This window comes from Temnothorax americanus, unplaced genomic scaffold (assembly GCF_048541705.1).
Source record: "Temnothorax americanus isolate GAGA-0224 unplaced genomic scaffold, ASM4854170v1 Scaffold8, whole genome shotgun sequence".
Lineage (NCBI taxonomy): Eukaryota > Metazoa > Arthropoda > Insecta > Hymenoptera > Formicidae > Temnothorax > Temnothorax americanus.
In genome coordinates, this window is record NW_027509802.1 from 5,427,676 (window position 1) to 5,450,714 (window position 23,039).

Below are 23,039 nucleotides of genomic sequence, written 5' to 3' on the forward strand. Positions count from 1 at the left end.
GGCATAGAGGAAGATGAGGAAATGAAGGAGACGGGAAAATCGAAGCAGGAGGAGAGAAACGGAGGATGAAAAGGGCTGAGTGATATGGAGGTTAGGAGAGAGGCTGATGGAGCGAGAGGGGGGAGACGAGCGGGGGCAGCAGCACGACGCGAGATCACGCGGCGCTCGCGCAGGCGCGCCGGTGGTGATGAGCGCGGAGCGAAATGGTGTGCAGACGGAAGAGAGGTTGGCAAGGGGAGCGGTAAGGATAGAGGGCGCGGTAGGAGGAGGAAAGTAGATACGGCGGCGCGGGACATCAACGGGCAAGAGGTTGTGTGGGGAAAGCGGAGAGGCTAGAGGGCGTAGCAAGAGGAAGAAAGTTGAGACAGCGGCGCTGGATAGTAGCTGAAAAGGGTTGGTACGACTGAGAGGAGAGGCAGGGAACCGAGAAAAGTTGGACGCACTGGCAGAGGTTTGAAAGGAGGCAGAAGTGTAAAGGAGGAAAATATACAGAAGGTGAACGGAAAAGGTTTAAGGGAAATACGAAGGAGAAAAACCGTGGAGTAGCGGACTGAGAACTGTAAGTAGAGGAGGAACAAGAGGGGCGAGGGAGAGAAGGGCGGGATTAAAGGAACGGAGGTAGCAGCCCAGGTTACACGACGAGAGAGCTGAGCGGGTTGGTAGCAGGGAGTATCGATCGGGCGATCGATTGACTTGTCGAGACAGAGGGTTTGCGATGGTGGCGTGGCAGGTGCGGAACAGAGCATGGAGTCGGCTCGACAGATCGATGGATCGAACGATTGAAGGGGCCGGACACATAGATAGGTGATGGAAAGAGAAGAAGAGAAGGCGACGTAGAAGTGGAACGAGAAAGGGGAGGAAGTGACGAGCGTGCGTGAGCTGGACTTTGGTTGGCAAAAAGAAGGAAGGGGAGTGGGAAGGGTGAAGATGGACAAGGATAAAGCGGTGGAGGCAAGGGTATGGATGCGGACGAGGACGAGGGCCATAGGAAGAAAAAAGAGTAAGAGGGAGGTAGGATGGAAAAGAGAAAGGGTCTGGGAAAGGAAAGGGGAGGGAGGGAGAGAGGTTTTGATAGTGGAGATGGAGGATGAGAGGGAGAAGGCAGAGTTGCTGGGAAGATTTGGAGAGGTTAGACAGAGGTAGCGAGAAAGAGTCTAAGGGTAAAGATAGCTGAGGACAGATAGGTGGAAGCAAGAATAAGAGAGAGAGAGAAAGGGGAAGTTAGAATAAGAGAGAGAGTGGAGGAGAGGAAAAGAGCAGGAGTGAGAGGAGGTAGGAGGTGGAGGAGAGCACGAGAGAGACGGAGGAGAAACTCCGCAGGAGCGGGGAAGAGGATCAACAGACCCAGGGCAGGAGACAGACAGGAGAGAAGAGCTGAGACAGGAAGAGGTGGAGGGAGACGAACGAAGACGTGAAGGAAGAGGAGAGGGCTAAGGGAAGGGAAAAAGATTTATTGTGAGATCGCACATGGCCAGGAAATGAAAGAAGGGGAACTATTGTAAGAGGTTTGGGTACGTTCCTCAGTAAAAAACGCCTTGTAAGCCCTGCGGGGAAATGCAATAAACACTTACATACATACATACATACAGAACATTGTTCCTCTGTTACATTATATCCTCTTTCAATAAATTTATTTGCTATTCTTTTCCATACTTTTTTTTGCATACAATTTTTATTACTCAACATTCCCATATGATTTCTCACTTCTTCTATTAGAAGTTTTGTTGTTTGAACAGTCCACTGATATTTGTAGCTTTCTGTAAAAACAAAATTATACTACATTATACAATATACAGGATGTTTTGACATTTGCAAACCAAAATACTATAGCAAGAAAGTTCTCAAAATAGTTATTTGTAAATTTTTATTTTCAAAAGTTGTTCTTGAGATATAAGGGTTTAGTAATTAAAAGTCCTTAAGAAGGAGAAAAGGGGTTTTGTTATAAAGTAGGAAAGTGGGGTTGATATTTATGTTAATAATATTAATAAAATAATAAATACAGAATATATGATAAAATTTATATTTGTTTTATAAATTTTATGTTAGTAAAAAATAAGATAGTTATATTTTATTATAATATTTGTTATCTATAATAAGATAAATATTAATTTTTTTTAATTTTTTTTTATATGTATAAAGAAATGTTATTGAATATAGTTTTTAATTCGATTTAATATTTTTATTGGAAAGAAAAATGAATTTAATATTTTATTTTTTTATCAGTTTTAACTATATTTATATCTGGGTTAATAGCTAATGTTGAGAATGATTTAAAGAAAATTATTGCGTTATCTACTTTAAGACAATTAGGGTTAATAATAATGATTCTGAGGGTCGGGATAAAAATTATTGCTTTTGATCATTTATTAAGTCATGTTATTTTTAAATATATGTTGTTTATGTGTGCTGGAATTATTATTCATTCTATAATAAATAATCAAGATATTTGTTTGGTCGGAAATTTGAGTAAAGTAATTCTTTTTACTGTAATAAATTTTTTAATTTCAAGGTTGACTTTATGTGGGTTTCCATTTATGGCAGGGTTTTATATTCAAAGGATTTTATTATAGAAGATATATATACAATCGAACCCGTATACATACGCATACGCACATACATATATTATTTTTATTATTTTTTCTGTGGGCCCCCAAGCCCCGTCCACGATGACGATATCACGGACATAGGACGTCTCCAGGATCATGCTCCGATTACTTTGTACTAATAATAAAAATAATTCTGCATACATTTTTATTTTGTGCCTTTATATATCATATGTATTTTTTCAAGCAAAGTGCATTTGCAAAATTTATGCGATGGAAGATGTATACACACACACACACACACACACACACACACACACACACACACACACACACACACACACACACACACACACACACACACACACACACACACACACGCACGCACACACACACACACACACACGCACACACGCACACGCACACGCACACGCACACGCACACGCACACGCGCACGCGCGCACACACACACACACACACACACACACACACACACACACACACACACACACACACACACACACACACACACACGTGTTTATATATGTATATACAATATCTTCCATCGCGTAAATTCTACAAATGAACTTTGCTTGAAAAATACATATGATATAAAAGGCACAAAAGAAATTTATGCAGAGTTATTCTTAGTACAAAGTAATCGGAGCACGATCCTGGAGACATCCCGTGTCCGCGATATCGTCATTGTGGACGAGGCTCCAGGCCCAGAGAAAAAATAATCGTATTATACAAACGATAGACCCCCGATATTGTCGTACAAAATGTATGTCTACCTATCCCTATAGCTTCTTCTCCTCTCTATATTATAATAAAAGAAACGTATCCGACTGAAAAAGGCCCGTTTAGCGAGATAGGAAGCCGATACCAGTCTCACGCGAAAAGCGAACGTCGAATTTATAACACAATGGCTGCGTTCGGAAAGCGCGCTATTAGCGCTATTGCATCATTCTATCTTTATCGCTCATCAGGTGTAAAACACTAAGGTAAAATAAGCAAATAGCACTAATAGCGTCTTCCCGAATGCACCCAATAAATTAGTATTTAGCATCTCTATCGAATTTCTATCGAATTTCTATCAAGAAACGAAACGTCATTTTTTTTGTTTTCTAAGAGAATTCAATCACTAACCGAACTTTACTAATATCTAAACATCAGAAACGCACGTGGTCCGAGTTGGTACAGTCCGACAGATTTCTTTCTATAGACGGCGCATAGTTGCCAAAATATATTTCATGAAAAAAAAATTAATCTGCAAAAATCAAATAATATTATGAGCACGAAAAAATATACACGTACAAAAAATTTATTTTACAGAGAATCAGAAAGATTAAAAAAACACGACAAAGTTTTTTTCCCTCCGGATGCAATTCCAACATGCGCTTCTAAAGTCAACGCGCATCCTTTGCTAAACGAATGAATTCATACACGTTTTGCTGCCAGATTTTTATTGACGTGATACAGACGGGTGTACATCTGAGCCTCAATGAAGCGCGAGTTTAATCGTAAATCAATTATGCGAAAAATCTTACATCTTATATTTGTCAATAAAGTTATAAAAACCGCAAACAATGAAAAAATTTGCGCATAGTCCCTCGTGATCGAATATAAATACATCGCGTCGCTTTGCTAATGATCAGATAAACATAAACATACATACATACATACATACACACATACCGACATTTTTTTTAATGCAATATTTCGACGTTTTAAAACACTGAACATATATTGACATTAAAAACTCAAAAAACAATCTTTTCTTTGGTTTTTTTTACCTCTATTTTATATATAATTGTTTTAAATTTGGTTGATTAGAGCCCATTTTATACGCAATCAAAGGTTTATATACGAATTTACGAAAACAAAGCTTCCTCTATGAGGAAGCAAAAAATCAATATAAAGTAATATGTAACTAAAGTTTCTCTTGGTGTAAATTTTCAAATGGAAGAAAGCAAGTTTGAAAAAATACATATTATAAACCATTCAATTTTTTCCCTACGCGTTGTGGAAAATATGACGGCTCCGTATAATTGTTAATTACCGGGAGACATATGCTAACGAACCGTCGTAAGCAAATTCCTCGAAACGTTCGCTACAAGAGAAAACAAAAACAATTTTTTTCTAAGCCGAAAAGATGTAGCTACTCCACTACGATAAATCTTAATTTTACTTCACTAAAAGTTCATTTCACTTTAATATTTATTATTCATTTATTTATTTATTTATTATGTGGCTTGCAATAATGTATAGAACACAGCGAGTGACAAATTTTTGCCGTAAGACTTTTATGTATAATGTACGTCTCTGGTCAAATTTCACATTTGAGAATCTATTATAGATTCTCCGAACCTGAAAATAAACGTATACTTTAACGTTTTTCGAGTGGACATTTTAACCGTTATATGAAACGTTTCGAGGAAACATTTGTAAAACGTTTTTGAAACGCATTAGGTGCTACCTGGGAATAAAATTAGTTATATAAATCAATACTATAATTAATATTTATTGCATTTGTTATAGAAGTTATTATTTTACCCCATCAAGAATGGATAGACCCTTTAAAAGAGTTTTACATCATTCATTTACATTACAAGAAAAAAATTATTAGAGGTGCAAGAGATGCAGTAAATTGCCAAGTCTAAGTACCCGCGTCAATACATACTATGTATACTAATTCACATTCTCAATTATGCTACTGTTATTATTTGTCATCAGACAATTATAAACATACTCATAATAATTAGATACATATTATATATATATACGCACATGTGTGCATAAGAATATATGTAATTTATAAAAAGCGGGTGCTTATTAGCCTTGATACGTTACTGCCTTCTGCTACGGACGGCCAGAAAGCATTTTCAGGTTCAGGCCGATAAGAATCCATAGACGCGGCAACGCCGCGCGGCAAGTTGCCGCGTCTATAGCACATCTCTACCACCCACTACCACCGTGCGTCCGTGTGAGCAATTCAGTGGTGTGTGTACGTGTACGGAGTTTCGCGTTGTTACCACCAGTGGCACCACCTTACGTGGTGGCGTTTTCACGTCCTTTGCTTTAGTTGACATTACCGACGTCGAGGAAGATCGGCCTTAGCTTTAGCATCCCCTTAAAAACTTAATCAATAGCCTTATATATAGCGCAAAACCTAATGTTACCTAATAATATCTTTAGTTATTTAGATAATTTTATCCAAATAACATGTGTTCTTGATACTCATAAATCTGCATAAACCAGAGCAGTTAGCCCTATAAGACCTATATATTTTTTTGTTCAGCATTAAAAGTACTACCAGAAACCATCGTCAAATTAAGGAGCCAGGGGCCAGGGTTATCGGAATCTAACCAGGTTTTGTGACATTAGACCGTCGTAAAGGCGTCAAGACGTCAAGAGTAGTCAGTAAATGACCAATTTGAAACATCAAAATGACGTGAGCTTGCTACCTGGGAAGAACACACGTCCTTTCACGACGAACTTTCACCATCGAATTCCAGATCAGTGAGCGCTCTGTGATTTGGAGTATTCTTTTAGACCTTTACCCATACATCATACAAATGTTAAATCAACATCTTTGTTTCGGAAAGGGCCGATGTTATCGACGCCGATAACACGGTCGATTGAGCGATTCGATAATCGATGGAGAGCTCTCTGCGGAGGCGTTTAAAGTGCGTGTGAAGTGGTGGTGGTGTTGTAACCGGACACACGGCTATGTGACGGCTCAGATTCACGAAATATACGAAATTAATTATTGGTCGCCACTCGGTTTAACCATAAATCTACCGAGAAGGTTTGCTTTCGTTTCTTATTAAAATTCAATCCTAATATTAACCATCTTTTCTGTTTCAGGTTCTTGTCTTCGATAGATCGCCGCTGGACAACGATGGACCACCAACGATGTGACCTTGGATTGCCGCTGGACAACGATGGATCGTCAACGCTGGACTTAAATCGCCGCTGGACAACGATGAATCGTCAACGCTGGAACTGGATCGCCGCTGGACAATGATTCGCCGATATCAAAGGATCAGGTAAGTATCAGGTAAGTGTTTACTAACTTGAGACACTTTTGTTTTATGTAAATTAATGATCTTTTATTCTTCGATCAATTTGCAATAACACTTTATTTCAGAATGGCCTTACAGACTTGATGACTAATACCAAGATTTCAGTTTCACAAGATTCGTTTCGCGCGCTAAGATGTTATACATTGATGTATTCCGGTTTTATGGCTCCTGCACACAGGACGCGGCAGCGCGACAATGCGGCAACGCGGCAAGAAAAAGTTGTTTTTCCGACGTTCACACAGCACGCGTTAAAAAATAGCATTGTACGCATGCGCAAATACGCAAATTGTATGTTTCTCAACGGATACACTGTTAACTTATTCTGTATGTTGTAATATTGTAATCTTTTTGTCTGTATATAGTTCGATGGTGGTCTTAAATTTAATTGAACGGTGATTTTAATTGAACAGTGATCAGTAAAGCACACACACAGGTAAAACTATTTTATAAACTATTATATACTGAAAACTATTATCTACTTAAAACTAAAACATGTTTTGTTTAACATTATTTATTATTTTTAGTTACAATGGACCAAGTGTTGCGTAGGCACAGACGTTATATCTGCTTACTTCTTTTAATATATAGCAGAATTCAAAGAACAAAGAATCAATGTGCTATACAAAAACAGAGAAGATGGGTCCATCCAATCCTTCAACGGAAGCAACAGCAAGGAGATTGGTACAACTTAATACAAGAAATGCGATTTCAAAACGATGAGACATTTTTCAGTTACATGAGAATGTCATCAATTATGTTTGACTCTGTGTTAGCAAAAGTAGGACCTAAAATCACGAAAATGGAAACAAACTGGAGACGTCCAATCCCAGCCGCAGCAAGATTGGCAATGACGTTACGGTACAATGATTATATTGTTCAGCTTGGTCAATTCTGAATAATATTGTATAATAATTTTATAATATTTTTTTTATTTTTTAAAAATTAAAAAATTTTTTTTTTAATTTTTTAAAATATGTAAATAATTCCAACGGCACTTTTTATTTATATCAATTGATTTAACAATTTTCCAAGTACATCTGGGAATTTTTTAAAGCTGATTGCACTCGTCAATTTAAAATGGTGGACGATCAAAGTGTGTGTAGAGTCAGATTCTCCGTGAATGAAAAAAAAAAGTGTGTTTTTGAAGGGTTAAATAAATACTGCACAATGTAATAAATTTGTGGTACAAAGAATGGAATTATAATAAAGTAGTAAATAATCCTGTTTATATATCCGGAATTCACGGATTCTATCAGTTTGAATCGGTCTCAGTCAATCCGTTTAAGGGGATCCTAAAGTGAAGGCTGAACTTCCTCGACGTCGGTAATGTCAACATTTCTAATCCTGTTTTCTATGTCATATATCTATATCTGTCCTTGTCTAACGAAAGGCATTTGTCCTTGTTTCGATATTGCTGCGCCATCTCTCGCTACACGCAATGTCAACCTGAATGTGTTTTTGCACATATAAAAGTTTATTTAAACTAATCTTTTTTTCTAGGCTTTCAATCTTAGATCTAATTGCACGATATTGTTCTTAAATGTTGTTCCTAGGTCATGCCGGTCTAATTTTGTGGATATTTATTGTGGAATTTCTGTACAAAGCAAATATTGTCACGTATACCAAAAATTAACAAAAATATTAATTTTTTCTTGTTTTCGATACAAATTCGACCACCATGACCTAGATTTTGATGCGTACTTTAATTCTAGACAAGAATTTTGCATTTCTATAAAGCTAATTAAAAGATTAGTGCTAAGAAAAAAAGCCGGTATTACAGACGGCTTTATTATCCCCTTAAATCATTATAATTTCGTGATTTCGGAGTTCACGAAATCATAACAATTTAGACTGATTCAAATCAATAGAAAACGAGTGAAATTACATCCTTGAGTACGAATCCGTTTTAATCGTTTCCAATCAGTATAATCGTTATGAAATCATACACGCAAAAAATTTTTCTCGAATAATGTAGAATACTCATAATAAAATGTACTAGATTTACATTACACCGGTAGAATATACGCGTATTCAACCGGAAATTAATATATGACAATAGAAAAGTAATAGTTTGATCAGATACATCTTGTAACCTAAAGGTAAATAAGTTTGCCATACTAACAAGGAAATATGAGAAAAGTAAAAAAAGTCCTATACTAATATGTATATACGGACGACGGAAGGCGCGCGGCGCGAGCGGCAACGCGGGCTCGCGCGGCGAAAGGGTTCGGCTCGCGCCCGCTACGCGGCGCATCGCCAGTATATTCTCGCGTGATTAAGATTCAACATTGACCCCTATATCTAGGGCAGCTCGGCAGGGTTTCTACAGCGTTCTCAAGTTTGCTCGTGGTGGACAGCTGGCCGCCACAGCCTATAACAGCAATTTATGTTTTTGCCATGACTGCAACAGACATCGTTTTTTGTCTATCAGCCATATTTTTATTCTTTGCTCTCTAAATTTCCTATACTTTCTTGAAATTTTTTGCATATTATGACTATATCCTAGCCGTGCAAGATTAGTATGGTATTTACTTTGTTCGTGTATACTTGTATTTTCGAGAAAAATTTTCTGCGTGTAACGATTTAAACCGATAGAATCCGATTGAAATTACATTCTTGAATACCAATCCGTTTCAATCGTTTTCAGTCGGTGTAATCGTTATAAATCCGTGATTTCCGGATCAAGAATCCAGATTCATGCGGATTCAAAATTTTTAATCGGATTCAATCGGTCATTTTTGGCAGGGGAGGTACGACTTTGGCTGACAAGCAATTAGTATTGTGCGGTACATTACCCACTGTTTCGAGTAAAAATTTGACATAAAAGCGATTTACCCAAATTTTTGCGGTGGGCTCCCGGACTAGCAGGAGCCATTAGTATCGCAGGCGGTAGCATTATACGCGGCTAAGTGCCCGATTATATTCAGATGTGTATCTTCGATACATCCGTACGCAGGTACCTCTGTCGAGCGACTGCCTCAAGTCCCACTCTTCGCTTGGTCTCCCCGATTCGTCGCGCTTCCCCCACCATGACTCGTGCTCGAACTTGTTTTCGACTTCGAGTCCGTGTGTTTACCATTTTCGGGTCTCCGCAATCGTTTTTGCCCGCATTCCGATCTGTTTACCTCGGCCGTGTTTATTTGTGGAAATTTTCATTCGCCGTCGGTCGAACGTTCTCGAATCTACCTTAATCGCAATCTATTTACATGATTCGAATTTTAATGCTATACATTGTCAATTTTCGCAAATTGGATGCTCTCGACGTTCTACGCTTTACAATATTGCGTTTGACTTGCAATTCGGTACCCGGTTTACAATATTTCGGCGGTCGTTATCTTCGGAATGACGGTCGTGACCTCCGGATCTTAAATCTGATTCCTGGTCGATGCGCGTTTGTGTCTCGACTCTTTGGGGCGTCCTCGAGTAATATCCGCTTGCAAAATCCGCATCTGTCCACCGGCTCAGTATTTCCCGAGCCCGTTATCGGCCGTCGACGGGAATGTCTCCGGCATGTTCGTTGGCCTCCCCTGAGTCGGTTTTTGTCGCGACTTCCTGAAGAAGTCATTGGGCTCGCGATTTCGCAGGCCCCGGTTTTGGCCTTAACGCCGACCCTCTGGCATCGTTCCTGGGACCCCTACCAGTCGTCCCGTGAGGTCTCTCCTCGAAGAAATTGTCGGCTGGCAATTTCGCGAGCCCCGGTGCGGACCTTGATGCCAACCCCTTAGCATCGTTTTTTGGACCCCCCCCCCCCCCCAGTTGTCTCGTCACGTCTTTCTCCGTAGAAGTTGTCGGCTTGCGTTTTCGCAGGCCCCAGTGCGGGCCGTGACGCCGACCTGTGCGCGACGTGTGTCAGAGTGTCCTTGAACGTTTGACGTGTTTACTTCTCGAAGAAGTTGTTGGGTTCGCGTTTTCGCGGGCCCGGCCTTATTCGCGATCGTTGACTCGCGTTTGGCGTTCTCCATTTCCTGGAGATGACTTGCGGCTCACATTGTGTAAAACTAAACAATTTACTTCTCTTTTTACGCCGGTGAAATTATAATACTGATCGAAATAATAACGCAAATTAATCATTAAATCGCAAGAGCCTATATTTGAAAATGTACTAAATTTACTTATATTTGTAGGAAAAAAATATATGGCGAGTACGACGCGCAACTTAATCTACTTACTGACTATACGTGTAATTATACCCATCACCCATTATTATCAATACGCTTATATCAATATATATTTATCAAATGAAAAATTAATCTTATAACTGGCCGCGGTGTCTAATATAAAATTAAATGAAAATGTCTTTCGTTGCGAAATTCTCAGCGTAAAATATACATTTTTCGCAGTTGTTACTTCCGCCGGCCGGTCGTTACCTCCGGTCGCTTACTCGGCGGCTTCGTCCTCGGGCTCGCTCTCGCCGCTCGGACTGGCGAATCCTTCGCTCTCGGATGGCCTGGTGGTTTTCGGATCCGGGATCCTCTCCACTAGGACCCGTGGGTCGATCGTGATTCGCACGATCGGGTGTGGTATGTGGTATCGTCTATTGCGGCTGCTCGCAAGGGAGCGGCTGCAGTGTCATGGTACGACCATAGTGAAAGTATACAAGGTAAAGCAACGCGCATAATGGCGGTATTATGGGCAGAGAACCAATCAGAACTGCCCCAAACGAAAAGGCGGAAATTCAAAGTAAAATAACTTTAATAAAATAAAAACACAGTTTTGCTAGATTAAAACAATTGTATTAATATATAATACAATATAATTATATAATATAATTGTATTAATATATAAATTGTTTTAAATAAAATAAAACTTTTCATAAAATAAATGCAAAAAATAAAAAAAAATTATAATACATTACAGATTATAATAATACATTACAAATTTTTTTAGTTTTTTAAGCTTTCTTTTTAATTGAATTATTCATTTTTATATTTTTATTTAATTTTTGTAAACGTATATACGTTCGTGTACGTACCAAACATGCAATAGCTTCTTTTGGAATACTATTATTTATTTTCACGCATACAATTTGGGTTAATTTGTCAAAAATTTTGTTTTCTTGATTGAAAAAATCTCCGTGAAATAACATGATTATTCATAATTTCGGCGTCCGGTTCAGTTTCGGCGTCCGTTTTCGTGTTCCCTTTTTCAGAAATGGCATGATTGGAATGTTTTCCCAGAACGTACCATTTTAATCGATTTTTAAATTCGACAGGGGATGGATGGTCATTTGCTCCTCCCATTGCTCTTAAATACGAAAAAAAGTTTTCGAGAATATCTTGGCATAATCTTCTTGTGATTAAATATTGCGGTTGAAATTTGTCATCGGAGTATTTTTCCTTTAAGTAGGGAAAAAGCTTTTTTAACAATTCGTTTGTTAACAAAATACCTTTCTGAAATGGTAGAAGCCCTGATGTTTTTTTTATTACTCTCAATTTTGAAGTTAAATAACTCATCTCATCAAGAATTTCGTTTTGCTTGTTCAGCTCAACTCCGTAAGCATGTGTACCGGTATGCTTACCAAATTTACATTGGCTATTTAGGACATCAAACCAATTATTAATTGTCTTCAACATATATGACATTTCTTGCCAATTGTTCTTTGACAAGAAACCTTTTGTGCCGCAATATTCCAAACTTTTAGAATTTCTATGCGGCTTATAATTAAGTATAGAATAAATTTATTTATTTATTTAAAATTTCGAGGTCTAACAGCGCCAAGTTTTTTTACAAGAAAAATTTATGTATTTTAATAAAATATTTTTATTTTGTACTGTTACCTTTGTAATTCTTTGTGATTAAATATTTTATTCTATTGAAAAATACATATATAAATTTTATATTTAAATACAAATTGTATTCCCTCGTTGGATTAAATATTTTAATAAAATATTTGTATTTTGTACTGTTACCTCTGTAATTCTTTGTGACCATAAAAAATACACATGTAAACTTTGTATTTAAATATCTTGTATTCCCTTGTTAAATTTAAATAAAATTTTTTAATCTTATAAATTTGTTATCATACATATTTTCTAATTGACACAATGTAAAGATTTTTCAAAGTAGTGCAACAATTATTTTTTGAGGCAATATACATGTTCTCTCTGTAATTGGCGCTCTAATTTAAAGAGATATCATTTTTTGCTTCCTCATAGAGGAAGCTTTGTAATGGTGAAAAAATTTTTTTTCCAGATTTTGATGGAAATAGGTTTAGAATGTTCTAAAATGTCGAAAAATCATATTAGTAAAAAATGTCCGGAAGTATGTATGTATGTGTGTGTGTGTGTGTGTGTGTACGGATTTTTGTACACGCATCTACTTCTACAATTTTTTAGATACCAGTTTGAATTTTTGCACACAAATAGAGTATCATAGAAAGTATGTCCTCCTCAAATTTTATTGAAATCGGTCTACCGGTATAGATTTTATGCAGATTTTCCTTTTTTTGAAAAATGTGTTTTACGCTGCCGCTTTCTCAATATTTGAGATAGCGATTTATTTTTAATTTTATTATATTTTCCAGTTTTTTTTCTACCCCTATTTCATATATAATTGGTTAAAATTTGGTTGATCAGATCAAGTTTTATAAAGCTTCTATGTATGTACGAATTCTTCGAAATTTCAAATGTGTGTAATACGAGATCTGATAAATATAATATAATAGAATTAAAAATAATAGAATATAATAGAATTAGGAAAATATAATAGAATTAAAAATAAATCGCTATCTCAAATATTTATAATATCGGGCTGATTTTTTTTATCGATAAAGTATTGTTTTAGTTTTTAAGTGGACAAGTATTTTTAGTATTTTTTAGTGAATGTATATAATTATTTACGCAGTCCCCAAAAGAGTTAAGTGTGAAATCAGAACCTTTGCTAACAAAGCTTCCTCTATGAGGAAGCCAAAACAAATAAATACTGATAATTATACCTCAAATAAAATAAAAACTTGCACACTTAGGAACTATGAGGAAGCAATGTGCAAGTTTCTACTTGCACAATTAAAAACTACGAGGAAACAATGTGCAAGTTTCTACTTGTTTTATAATTGTAATAGATCACTTGAAGCGCGACTCTTCTTTATGATAAGGTAACATAATTTTGTGACGTGTATCACTTGAGTTATAATTTTTCGGAAATAAAGATACTACTGCTTAGATTTTTTCGAGATTTTTCGAGATATAAAAATCTACCACTTGTTACTTAGGTTTTTTCGAGGTATAATACTACCACTTTCTTTCTTTTCGAGGTAACAACATATACACTACTATACGTGTACTTGGCGCCTTTTTTTACCTTTTTTTAAAAAAAGTAATTTTGTGCGGATATCACGCCTTTTTGTAGTATATTACGCATTTTATAAACAGTATGTACAGGATAAAGCTATTTGGAGGTATAATACTACCACTTTGTTTTTTTCGAGGTAACAACATAACAGGGTAACAACATAATACATATACTACTATGCGTGTACTTGGCGCTCTTTTTTACCTTTTTTTTTAAAAAGGTAATTTTGTACGGATATCACGCCATTTTGTAGTGTTACGCATCTTAATCTTATAAACAATATATCTTACAATCTTATAAACAGTATATAATACAAGGTATGAAGCTAAAATTGTTACGGACTATTATTTCTAAAGAAAACAACAATTTAATATTTTGCTTAGTTTTTTTAAAATAATAATCTGTAACCCTTCTAGTTGTACACCTTGTATATATTTTTCAATTTCAACATAAAACATAATCGCAATAAAGCATGATTAATGTTAATAAGTCGTTAACTGTAAAATTCTTTATTTATTTTTATTTGCGTGTCTTACTGAATGTTGTTCGCAACTGTATATGTACCGATATCTTCAGGTATCGATATTTTTGATAATTATTTTTACGTCAGACATAATTTTAATTCATCCAATTTTTATTATGTCTAGACATAATTTTTGTCCAATTTTTATTATGTCTAGACATAATTTTAATTTAGCGATTTTTATTATGTCATGACATAATTCTAATTCTGCCGCTAGGGAAATTTTAAGTCGATTCTTATGAATCAAGCTTGAATTCAATGTCTAGGTGTCCCAGGTTGCCAATGACGAGGTCCACATAGTGCGCTCTATAGTTTTTGGTGTACAGGTGTATTAATACCTTGAATTCGATGGCCACGTGTTCCAAGTTGCCGATGACGAGGTCCACATAGTGCGCTTCGTAGTTTTTAGTGTCTACATGTATTAATACCTCGAATTCGATATCTACGTGTCCTACATTGGGTGCGTTCAGCCGATACTCCGCTAGCCTAGCAATCGTGAGCAGACGCTCGTTTTCGCTCGTTTCCTCTCTTTTGACCTAATGGATTAAAAGGAGAGGAAACGAGCAAAAACGAGCGACTGCTCACAATTGCTAGGCTAGCGGAGTATCGGCTGAACGCACCCATTCAAATTTAAAATTATTAATACACCTAGACACCAAAAACTATGAAGCGCATTATGTGGACCTCGTCATCGGCAACCTGGAATACGTAGACATCGAATTCGAGGTATTATTACACCTAAACACCAAAAACTACCGAGCGCGCTATCTGGACTTTGTCATCAGCAACCTGGGACACCTAAACATCGAATTCAAGGTATTAATACACGTAGACACCGAAAACTACGGAGCTCACTATCTAGACATCGTCATCGGCAACCTGTAACACTTAGACATCGCATTCAACGTATTATTACACCTGGACACCGAAAACTACGAAGCGCACTATGTGGACCTCGTCATCGGCAACCTGAGACACGTAGACATTGAATTCAACGTATTCTTACACCTGGACACCGAAAACTATGAAGCGCACTATGTGGACTTCGTCATCGGCAACTTGGAACACTTAGACATTGCATTCAACGTATTATTACACCTGGACACCGAAAACTACGAAGCGCACTATGTGGACCTTGTCATCGGCAACCTGGGACACCTAGACATCCAATTCAACGTACGATTACACCTGGAAATCAAAAACTATGAAGCGCACTATTTGGATCCCGTCATCGGCAACCTGGAACACGTGGACATCGAATTCAAGATATTAATACTCGTAGACACCGAAAACTACGAAGCGCACTATGTGGACCTCGTCATCGGCAACCTGGGACACCTAGACATCGAATTCAACGTACGATTACACATGGACACCGAAAACTCTGAAGCGCACTATCTGGATCCCGTCATCAGCAACCTGGGACACGTGGACATCGAATTCAAGGTATTAATACACGTAGACACCGAAAACTACGGAGCGCACTATGAGGACCTCGTCATCGGCAACCTGGGACGCGTAGACATCGAATTCAACGTATTATTACACCTGGACACCGAAAACTATGAAGCGCACTATGTGGACCTCGTCATCGGCAACCTGGGACCCCTAGACATCGAATTCAACGTACGATTACACCTGGACACCGAAAACTATGAAGCGCACTATGAGGACCTCGTCATCGGCAACCTGGGACACGTGGACATCGAATTCAACGTGTTATTACACCTGGACACCGAAAACTATGAAGCGCACTATGTGGACTTCGTCATCGGCAACCTGGGACACTAGACATCGAATTCAAGCTTAATTCATAAGAATCGACTTAAAAATTCCCTTGCGGCATTTTCTGCCAAGCGTAGAGAATCTTCTTTTCCGTTGACTCAATATATATTATTTATATATATACCTAATTTACACCTAAATAGAAATCTTCCTCCTGACCGATAAGTCTATCGACCTAATTTCGAAATACGCGCGCGATATCGAAACTGGCGATACCTGCGCCGCCAGCGTCGAAAAAGTGAAAGTAACGTTTCTGATTATGACGTCATCATATCAGACGTCGGCGTTAGAAGTAGAAGAAGAAGTATCTTAATAAAAAATTTTCACATTTGGACTTTGCGTCGCTATATCTCCGCTCGTAAGGCACGTAGCGGAATATTATGAGAGAAACCCCCCCCCTAATTGGACCCCAAGCTATCGATCAAGCCTACTTAGAACTTGATCCGTTCACTCGTTATCGATATCTCAACATCTCGACTACTCGCAACCCGTCGCGTCGCGTAAAAGAGTCACGGTCGGTCTCGCTCCGCGTGTACTTGGCGCGAGACACTACCGTGTCTCTTGATATAAATAGATAAGAATTAGCATTAACACTAAAGAGCTAAAGACGATGCATACTTGTGTGTAAGATCAATATTTTCCATTGATACATCTTCCACAGCTTCTGGTTTATTGAATGTGGTACGTTCTGGAATGGACTCGTTTTCAGTTTCCTTGGTTGGACATTCAACAAGCACAGCATATGTTGATATTGCGGTACTGTAATCATTTAAAAAATGTACAAATGTATTAGAAAAATTGATGAAAAACAATAATGACACTCAGTAAATGAGAAAAAACGTACGTTAATTAATCAATTGAATGCGATGTAATTTAATATTTTTGGTGAATTAATTTTAAAATTAATAAATTCTAAATTTTAATTGTCATTTGTTCCTCAAAGCAATTTGATAAAAAATGCACTTCACATACTCTTTCTAAAAGTAATTTATATCAAAAATATAGCATTACAATATTTACGCAACGAGATATCCCTGGTAACCATCTCCGATAGAAAACGATAAAAAAATTTCTTATCGTTTTTAATACGGTTAGTGAATCGTTTATTTACGGTACTCTATCAGAAACTCACGTTACAAAATACTTGGGATCCTATCGTAAATGTCTTATCAGCTATACATCAGTTTTTATCGTTTTTAATATGGTTAGTGAATCGTTTATTTACGGTATTCTATCAGAAACTCACGTTACAAAATACTTGGAATCTTATCGTAAAGGTCTTCTCAGCTGCACATCAGTTTCTATCGTTTTTGATATGGTTAGTGAATGGTTTATTTACGGTACTCTATCAGAAACTCACGTTACAAAATACTTGGAATCCTATTGTAAATATCTTATCAGCTATATATCAGTTTCTATCGTTTTTAATATAATTAGTGAATCATTTATTTACGGTATTTTATTAGAAACTCACGTTGCAAAATACTTGGGATTCTATCGGAAATTTCTTATTACCTTTATATCGGTCTCAATCAGTTTTTAACATAATTGAAGTTTCGTTTATTCACGATACTCTATAAGAAATGCTCGATACAATACACATGGGCTTGCATCCTAAATTTCTTATTAGTGGTGCATCGGTTTCTATAATTTTTAATGGTATTAAAGTAGCTATAATTGTCTTTTTAATATGGTTAATAGTGAACCATTTATTTACGATGCCCTGTCAGAAAAAAATTGGAAAAATTTGAAATTTCTCAGCTATATATCAGTCAGAACATCTTTAGATGTTTGCTACTCTGCATGCCACCGGATTATAACCGTGTAAAAGAAAAATAAACCGTATCAGAGATCTTTCTATGATAAAGAAAGAACTGCATTTTTTTGAAATAATTAAGTTTCCACCTTTGCGACAACAGCACCAGGAAGCCAAGGGCCAAAATTTTCACGGTTATTAGAGAAATAAAAACAACATTTACATTAGAAACGTCTTATTTAAAATTGCACTAAAATACAAATAAAATATTTTATTATTTTAATCTTAATAACAAATCTCTCTCTCACACACACACACACACATAAAAATACTTCGACGAACTTTGTTTTCGAAGATGATAAGTTGTATGTCGGAAAATCCTGATAAGAAACGATAGATGTGTCGGTTCGGTTAAGTCGTATAAATATCGACGAGATGTCTATCGTTTTAACCTTATAAAAACATATGCAAAGTAGAAGGTTTTCAAACGATTCAATTTATATCATTAATATACGATAGAAAACGAACCGATTTGCTGCCGTACAGAAGATGATAAGTTGTATGTCGGAAAATCCTGATAAGAAACGATAGATGTGTCGGTTCGGTTAAGTCGTATAAATATCGACGAGATGTCTATCGTTTTAACCTTATAAAAACATATGCAAAGTAGAAGGTTTTCAAACGATTCAATTTATATCATTAATATACGATAGAAAACGAACCGATTTGCTGCCGTACAGAAAATGATAAGTTGTATGTCGGAAAATCCTGATAAGAAACGATAGATGTGTCGGTTCGGTTAAATCGTATAAATATCGACGAGATGTCTATCGTTTTAACTTTATACAAACATATACAAAGTAGAAGGTTTTTAAACGATTCAATTTATATCATTAATATACGATAGAAAACGAACCGATTTGCTGCCATAAAGAAGATGATAAGTTGTATGTCAGAAAATCCTGATAAGAAACGATAGATGTATCGGTTCGGTTAAGTCATATAAATATCGATAAGATGTCTATCATTTTATTCTTATATATCCGTATTAATGCATACGTTAAAATTATTATCATAAATAACGATACATATTATATCGTGTATGTTTCGTGCGCGACCGAGGTACCCTCGGGACACGAAGTATGCCGGGACCACCCTGTCCAGGGCGCGGGGCAAGAACCAAGGACGTAGCGAAAAGAGGGTTCAAAAAACGCTCGCCGGGTTTTCTAACAAACACATTTTATTGCACATAGAGTATTTCTCGCATTCACGCACCCGAGCACCCGGAGCATTCGCGGGATGGCGGGACGGAATCTTGAGTCGCTCCTTCTGTCTGCGTGGCTCGCGAAACGGAAATCTTGTAGAGCGGTAGATGACCGCCCTCGCGTCCGGAGATCTTGCTCGCGGTTAACGGATATCTTGTCGCGAAGCAGACGAGCGACCGCGGTCACGAGGTACGAGATGCTCAGGCTTTCTTGTTGTCTCGGGTACGCGATAGTGAGCTCGCTTTTTACACAATCACTATACGCTGTACATTCACGATGATGGTCCGTGTTCACGAACGGCGCGGCACGACAAAATGGCCGCGAGAGAGGGGTCGATATCGGGATCGAGCTCCCTGCGCTGAGTTATTAAGAAGTGCTCGCTTGCACTTACGCTCGGTTATCACAACACTTGTTGCAATCACGATACCCGGGCTGACTGCAGGTGACGGTCTCGTTCGCCGTCTGTACGGTCTTTTAGATGAGGATCACGGTACCGCACGCGGTGATCACGTGATCTGTTTATGCTCGTTGCCCACTCGATTGCGGGCGACAACTCGTCAATCTCGTCTGACGAGAGATATTGCGCGACGACTAAGGCCGCTCGCGACAACACTTGTACGCGCGAAACTCCCTCGCACAGGGCGTCTCGCGTTCCCCAATACCGAATTCCTCGCAGTCGGAAAACGGCTCACTCTTCGCGGCACGAGCGAAAGAGCGATTCGAGATGTTTCACGCGGCGATCTCACGGATGCGGCTCGCGATGAAACGTGATCACGGACTTCACGCACTGGCGGTCGAGACCACTCCCGATAGGCACAATGTCGCGAACGCCCGGCTCGATGTGTCTCTTGTCGCGGCAGAGAACAGAAGAGAGCGCGGATCGATATCGATTATCCTTCGTCCCGCGAGGAGACCCTCGGCGGGGGTATGGGCCTCACGAAGGGCGAATCACATCGATCCGCGATGTAACGCGTTGCGCGGTATACATATTTCGGAATACGCGTGCGCGTTTTGCAATCGCGCTGTCGAAACGGTAGCGCGATACTCGGGTGATCTCGGATAAAGTCGAGTCAAGCCCGAGGGTTGTTTGTGCTTGCGCCAGGGGCCATTACTTTCGCGACAGCGCCCTGCCACCTGATTTTACCTTAATCCTAAACAGTGTATATACGATTGATTCAGATGGGCAATAATTGTACATATAGAAAACGATTCATAACTATAAAATTTGTATAGTTATTTTCTTATTCGGACCTAAAACGATAGAAACCGATTCGATTCGATTAATGTTTTATCTGTCTTCTAAATATGCAACGATAGAACCGATAAGATACGATTAAAAACGATACAGATATAGCCGTTTTTAATCGTTTTCTATCGGATATGGTTACCAGAGATAGTACAGGTTGAAACTGTAAAATTTCATTACATACCACATTTCATCATACAGTCTTTATCCCTCTGGCAAGCCTCCAACCACTTTATTTGTAATTGAGGATCTTTAGGAACCGAGTAAAACTTAACATCTTTCATAAAAAGAACATTTGTCCTATTTTTACAATTTTTTACAAAGAAGCTCGGCATTTTTAATAATTTGCGCAATATATTCACCTATCACTGCTTATAATCGCAATCTGTCAAACCTGTGTCTGCCATATTGAATTCTGTGTGATTGGGGCACTTCTGATTGATTGACTGCTCCCCTCTACTTTTGAACGACTGCGCATCCACCGGATTGCTTCACCTTGTATACTTCCACCATGACCATGGGTACGACATCGTGACGGTCTCTCGAGTGTGTGGTGTACGAATTCGAGGGCATTTACATAGTCATCCCACGGATGACCATTAGGGTATGACCCTTGCCGTTGCCAATACGTGGCGTACGAGATACTTGCCGTTGCCAATACGTTGAGTATGAGATTTGAGGGCAGCTTCGAGATTTACAAGAAAGTGGCCGAGGGTCACGCGGAAGGCGGCAGTAATTTTGTCCGCCATTACGGCGGTGCCCGACTTGCGGCATCCTTCCACGTGCCATTGCAAATATCTTACCTGTACCAAGGTACGGTTAGAGGGGAGAGATTCCTCCGGCTCTCCGTGACAGAGTCATAATTCGACTCTTGTCTACTGCGTTAGCATAAGGCGACAGATCCTTTCCTAGCCTCACTTTCTTCATAAGAGTGATCCGCATTATTATACTTGTGACGTTTATGTTTACGTTTACTGCATTACAATGTAATCCGTATTCACGTTAATTTTACTCATGCTTATTCAGTTGGGTGTCTTACCACTATTTGCGTTAACGTCCATTGCCATAAATCAAAGATAATTAGTCAAGTCCGTTGCATTTGAGTGACCATTTCTTTTCCGCATGCGAAAGTGTGGTTTCTTTCAATGATACAAACCGTGCTAGCTTTGTTCCCGTTTTGGATTTGACTTATTACCCGTTTAAGTCCGTTTGCTATTTTCTCCCTAATTGTAAACCATTTACGCATCATACCCCTTTATTATATAACAGAGGAAGAAAGTTGAAGTTTTATTTGACGATATTATACGTCAATAATTGAATTATGTATATATATGTGATGAAATATGAATATAATTAGGTATCGAGTTTAGTCCAGTCGGCACGTCATTAAAAATGACAAATAAATCGACTAATTAGGACAAAGCTGCAAAAATTTTAATCTTTTTATTTGGGTGTCAGTAATGACATACTAAGTTTTCGACCTCCCCCGTGGTGTGCTTCGGCCGCCATCTTGGAAGAAAGAGGTGAAAAATCGGTTTTTCGCGAATATCTTGGTTTTCATTAGACTTAGGCTAAAATAGTTTAATGCAATATTGTAAGGAATTAAATTCTATACAAAAAAGGAAGTATAGGTTTTTTTCCTACGACCAATAGTTTTGGCGCTAGAGCCGGGAAAAGTAGGATACTTTTTATAACAAACGGTTTGAGCGACTTTATCTCGCCGTATCTCACTTCTCAGAGGCTGTAGTATACTTTTGAACTCGTTTCCTCACCACCTTGCGGTAGAGTTAGTGGCGCGTTTTTTTTTATGTGGTGTCCGCTGTAGGCCTAATCCACTCTGTTTATTATTAAGATTGTGTGTGAGTGAACGGAGATGTAAAAATCGATTGTCACAATGCTTCCCACACAGCATGATATATTTTATGTCATTTTTTGAAATATTTTAATAAAATATTTTAACAATCTTTCGTAAATATCTTTAAAACATTTTAAAATATTTTTTAAATGTTACGCAAATATTATAAAAAATATTTTTATTAGACTAATATGAAATATTTCATGAAAGATTTAAAAATATTTTAAATATGCATATAAAAATATTTTTAAAAATGTAGGAAAAATCTTTTACAAAATATTTCTGCTATATATGGCAAATATTTTATACATTTTTTTTATCAATTACGATCTTTCATAAAATAATTTAGAAATATTTCAAAAATTCTCCATTAAACATTTCTAGCAATACATCAAAAAATTTTTTCTTTAATTTGACAACAAATATTTTGGAAATTTTTGAGTAATATTTGTGCATTTTGAACAAGTAAATTAAAAATTTTATACTTATTTGCCGTTTTTATATTTACTAGACATCACAGACGCGCGCTTTGCGCGCGCTATTTAGTTTTTTAATATTAACTTTTTGACAATTAACTGTCAAAATATGCAATGGGTGCGTTCAGCCGATACTCCGCTAGCCTAGCAATCGTGAGCAGTCGCTCGTTTCCTCTCCTTTTAATCCATTGGGTCAAAGGAGAGGAAACGAG

General features: G+C 37.7%; 1 long non-coding RNA gene across 2 annotated transcripts; it reads left to right on the forward strand.

The window, feature by feature from the left end:
* The first annotated feature begins 6,925 nt into the window (after nt 1-6,925).
* LOC143907238 (uncharacterized) lies at nt 6,926-8,270 on the forward strand. 2 transcript variants are annotated; one of them, XR_013259785.1, is made up of 3 exons: nt 6,926-7,064; nt 7,156-7,312; nt 7,405-8,270. It is a non-coding gene; the product is annotated as an uncharacterized LOC143907238 (long non-coding RNA). The 2 variants fall into 2 exon arrangements; XR_013259784.1 differs by having other exon boundaries at nt 7,156-8,270.
* The last annotated feature ends 14,769 nt before the right edge of the window (nt 8,271-23,039 follow it).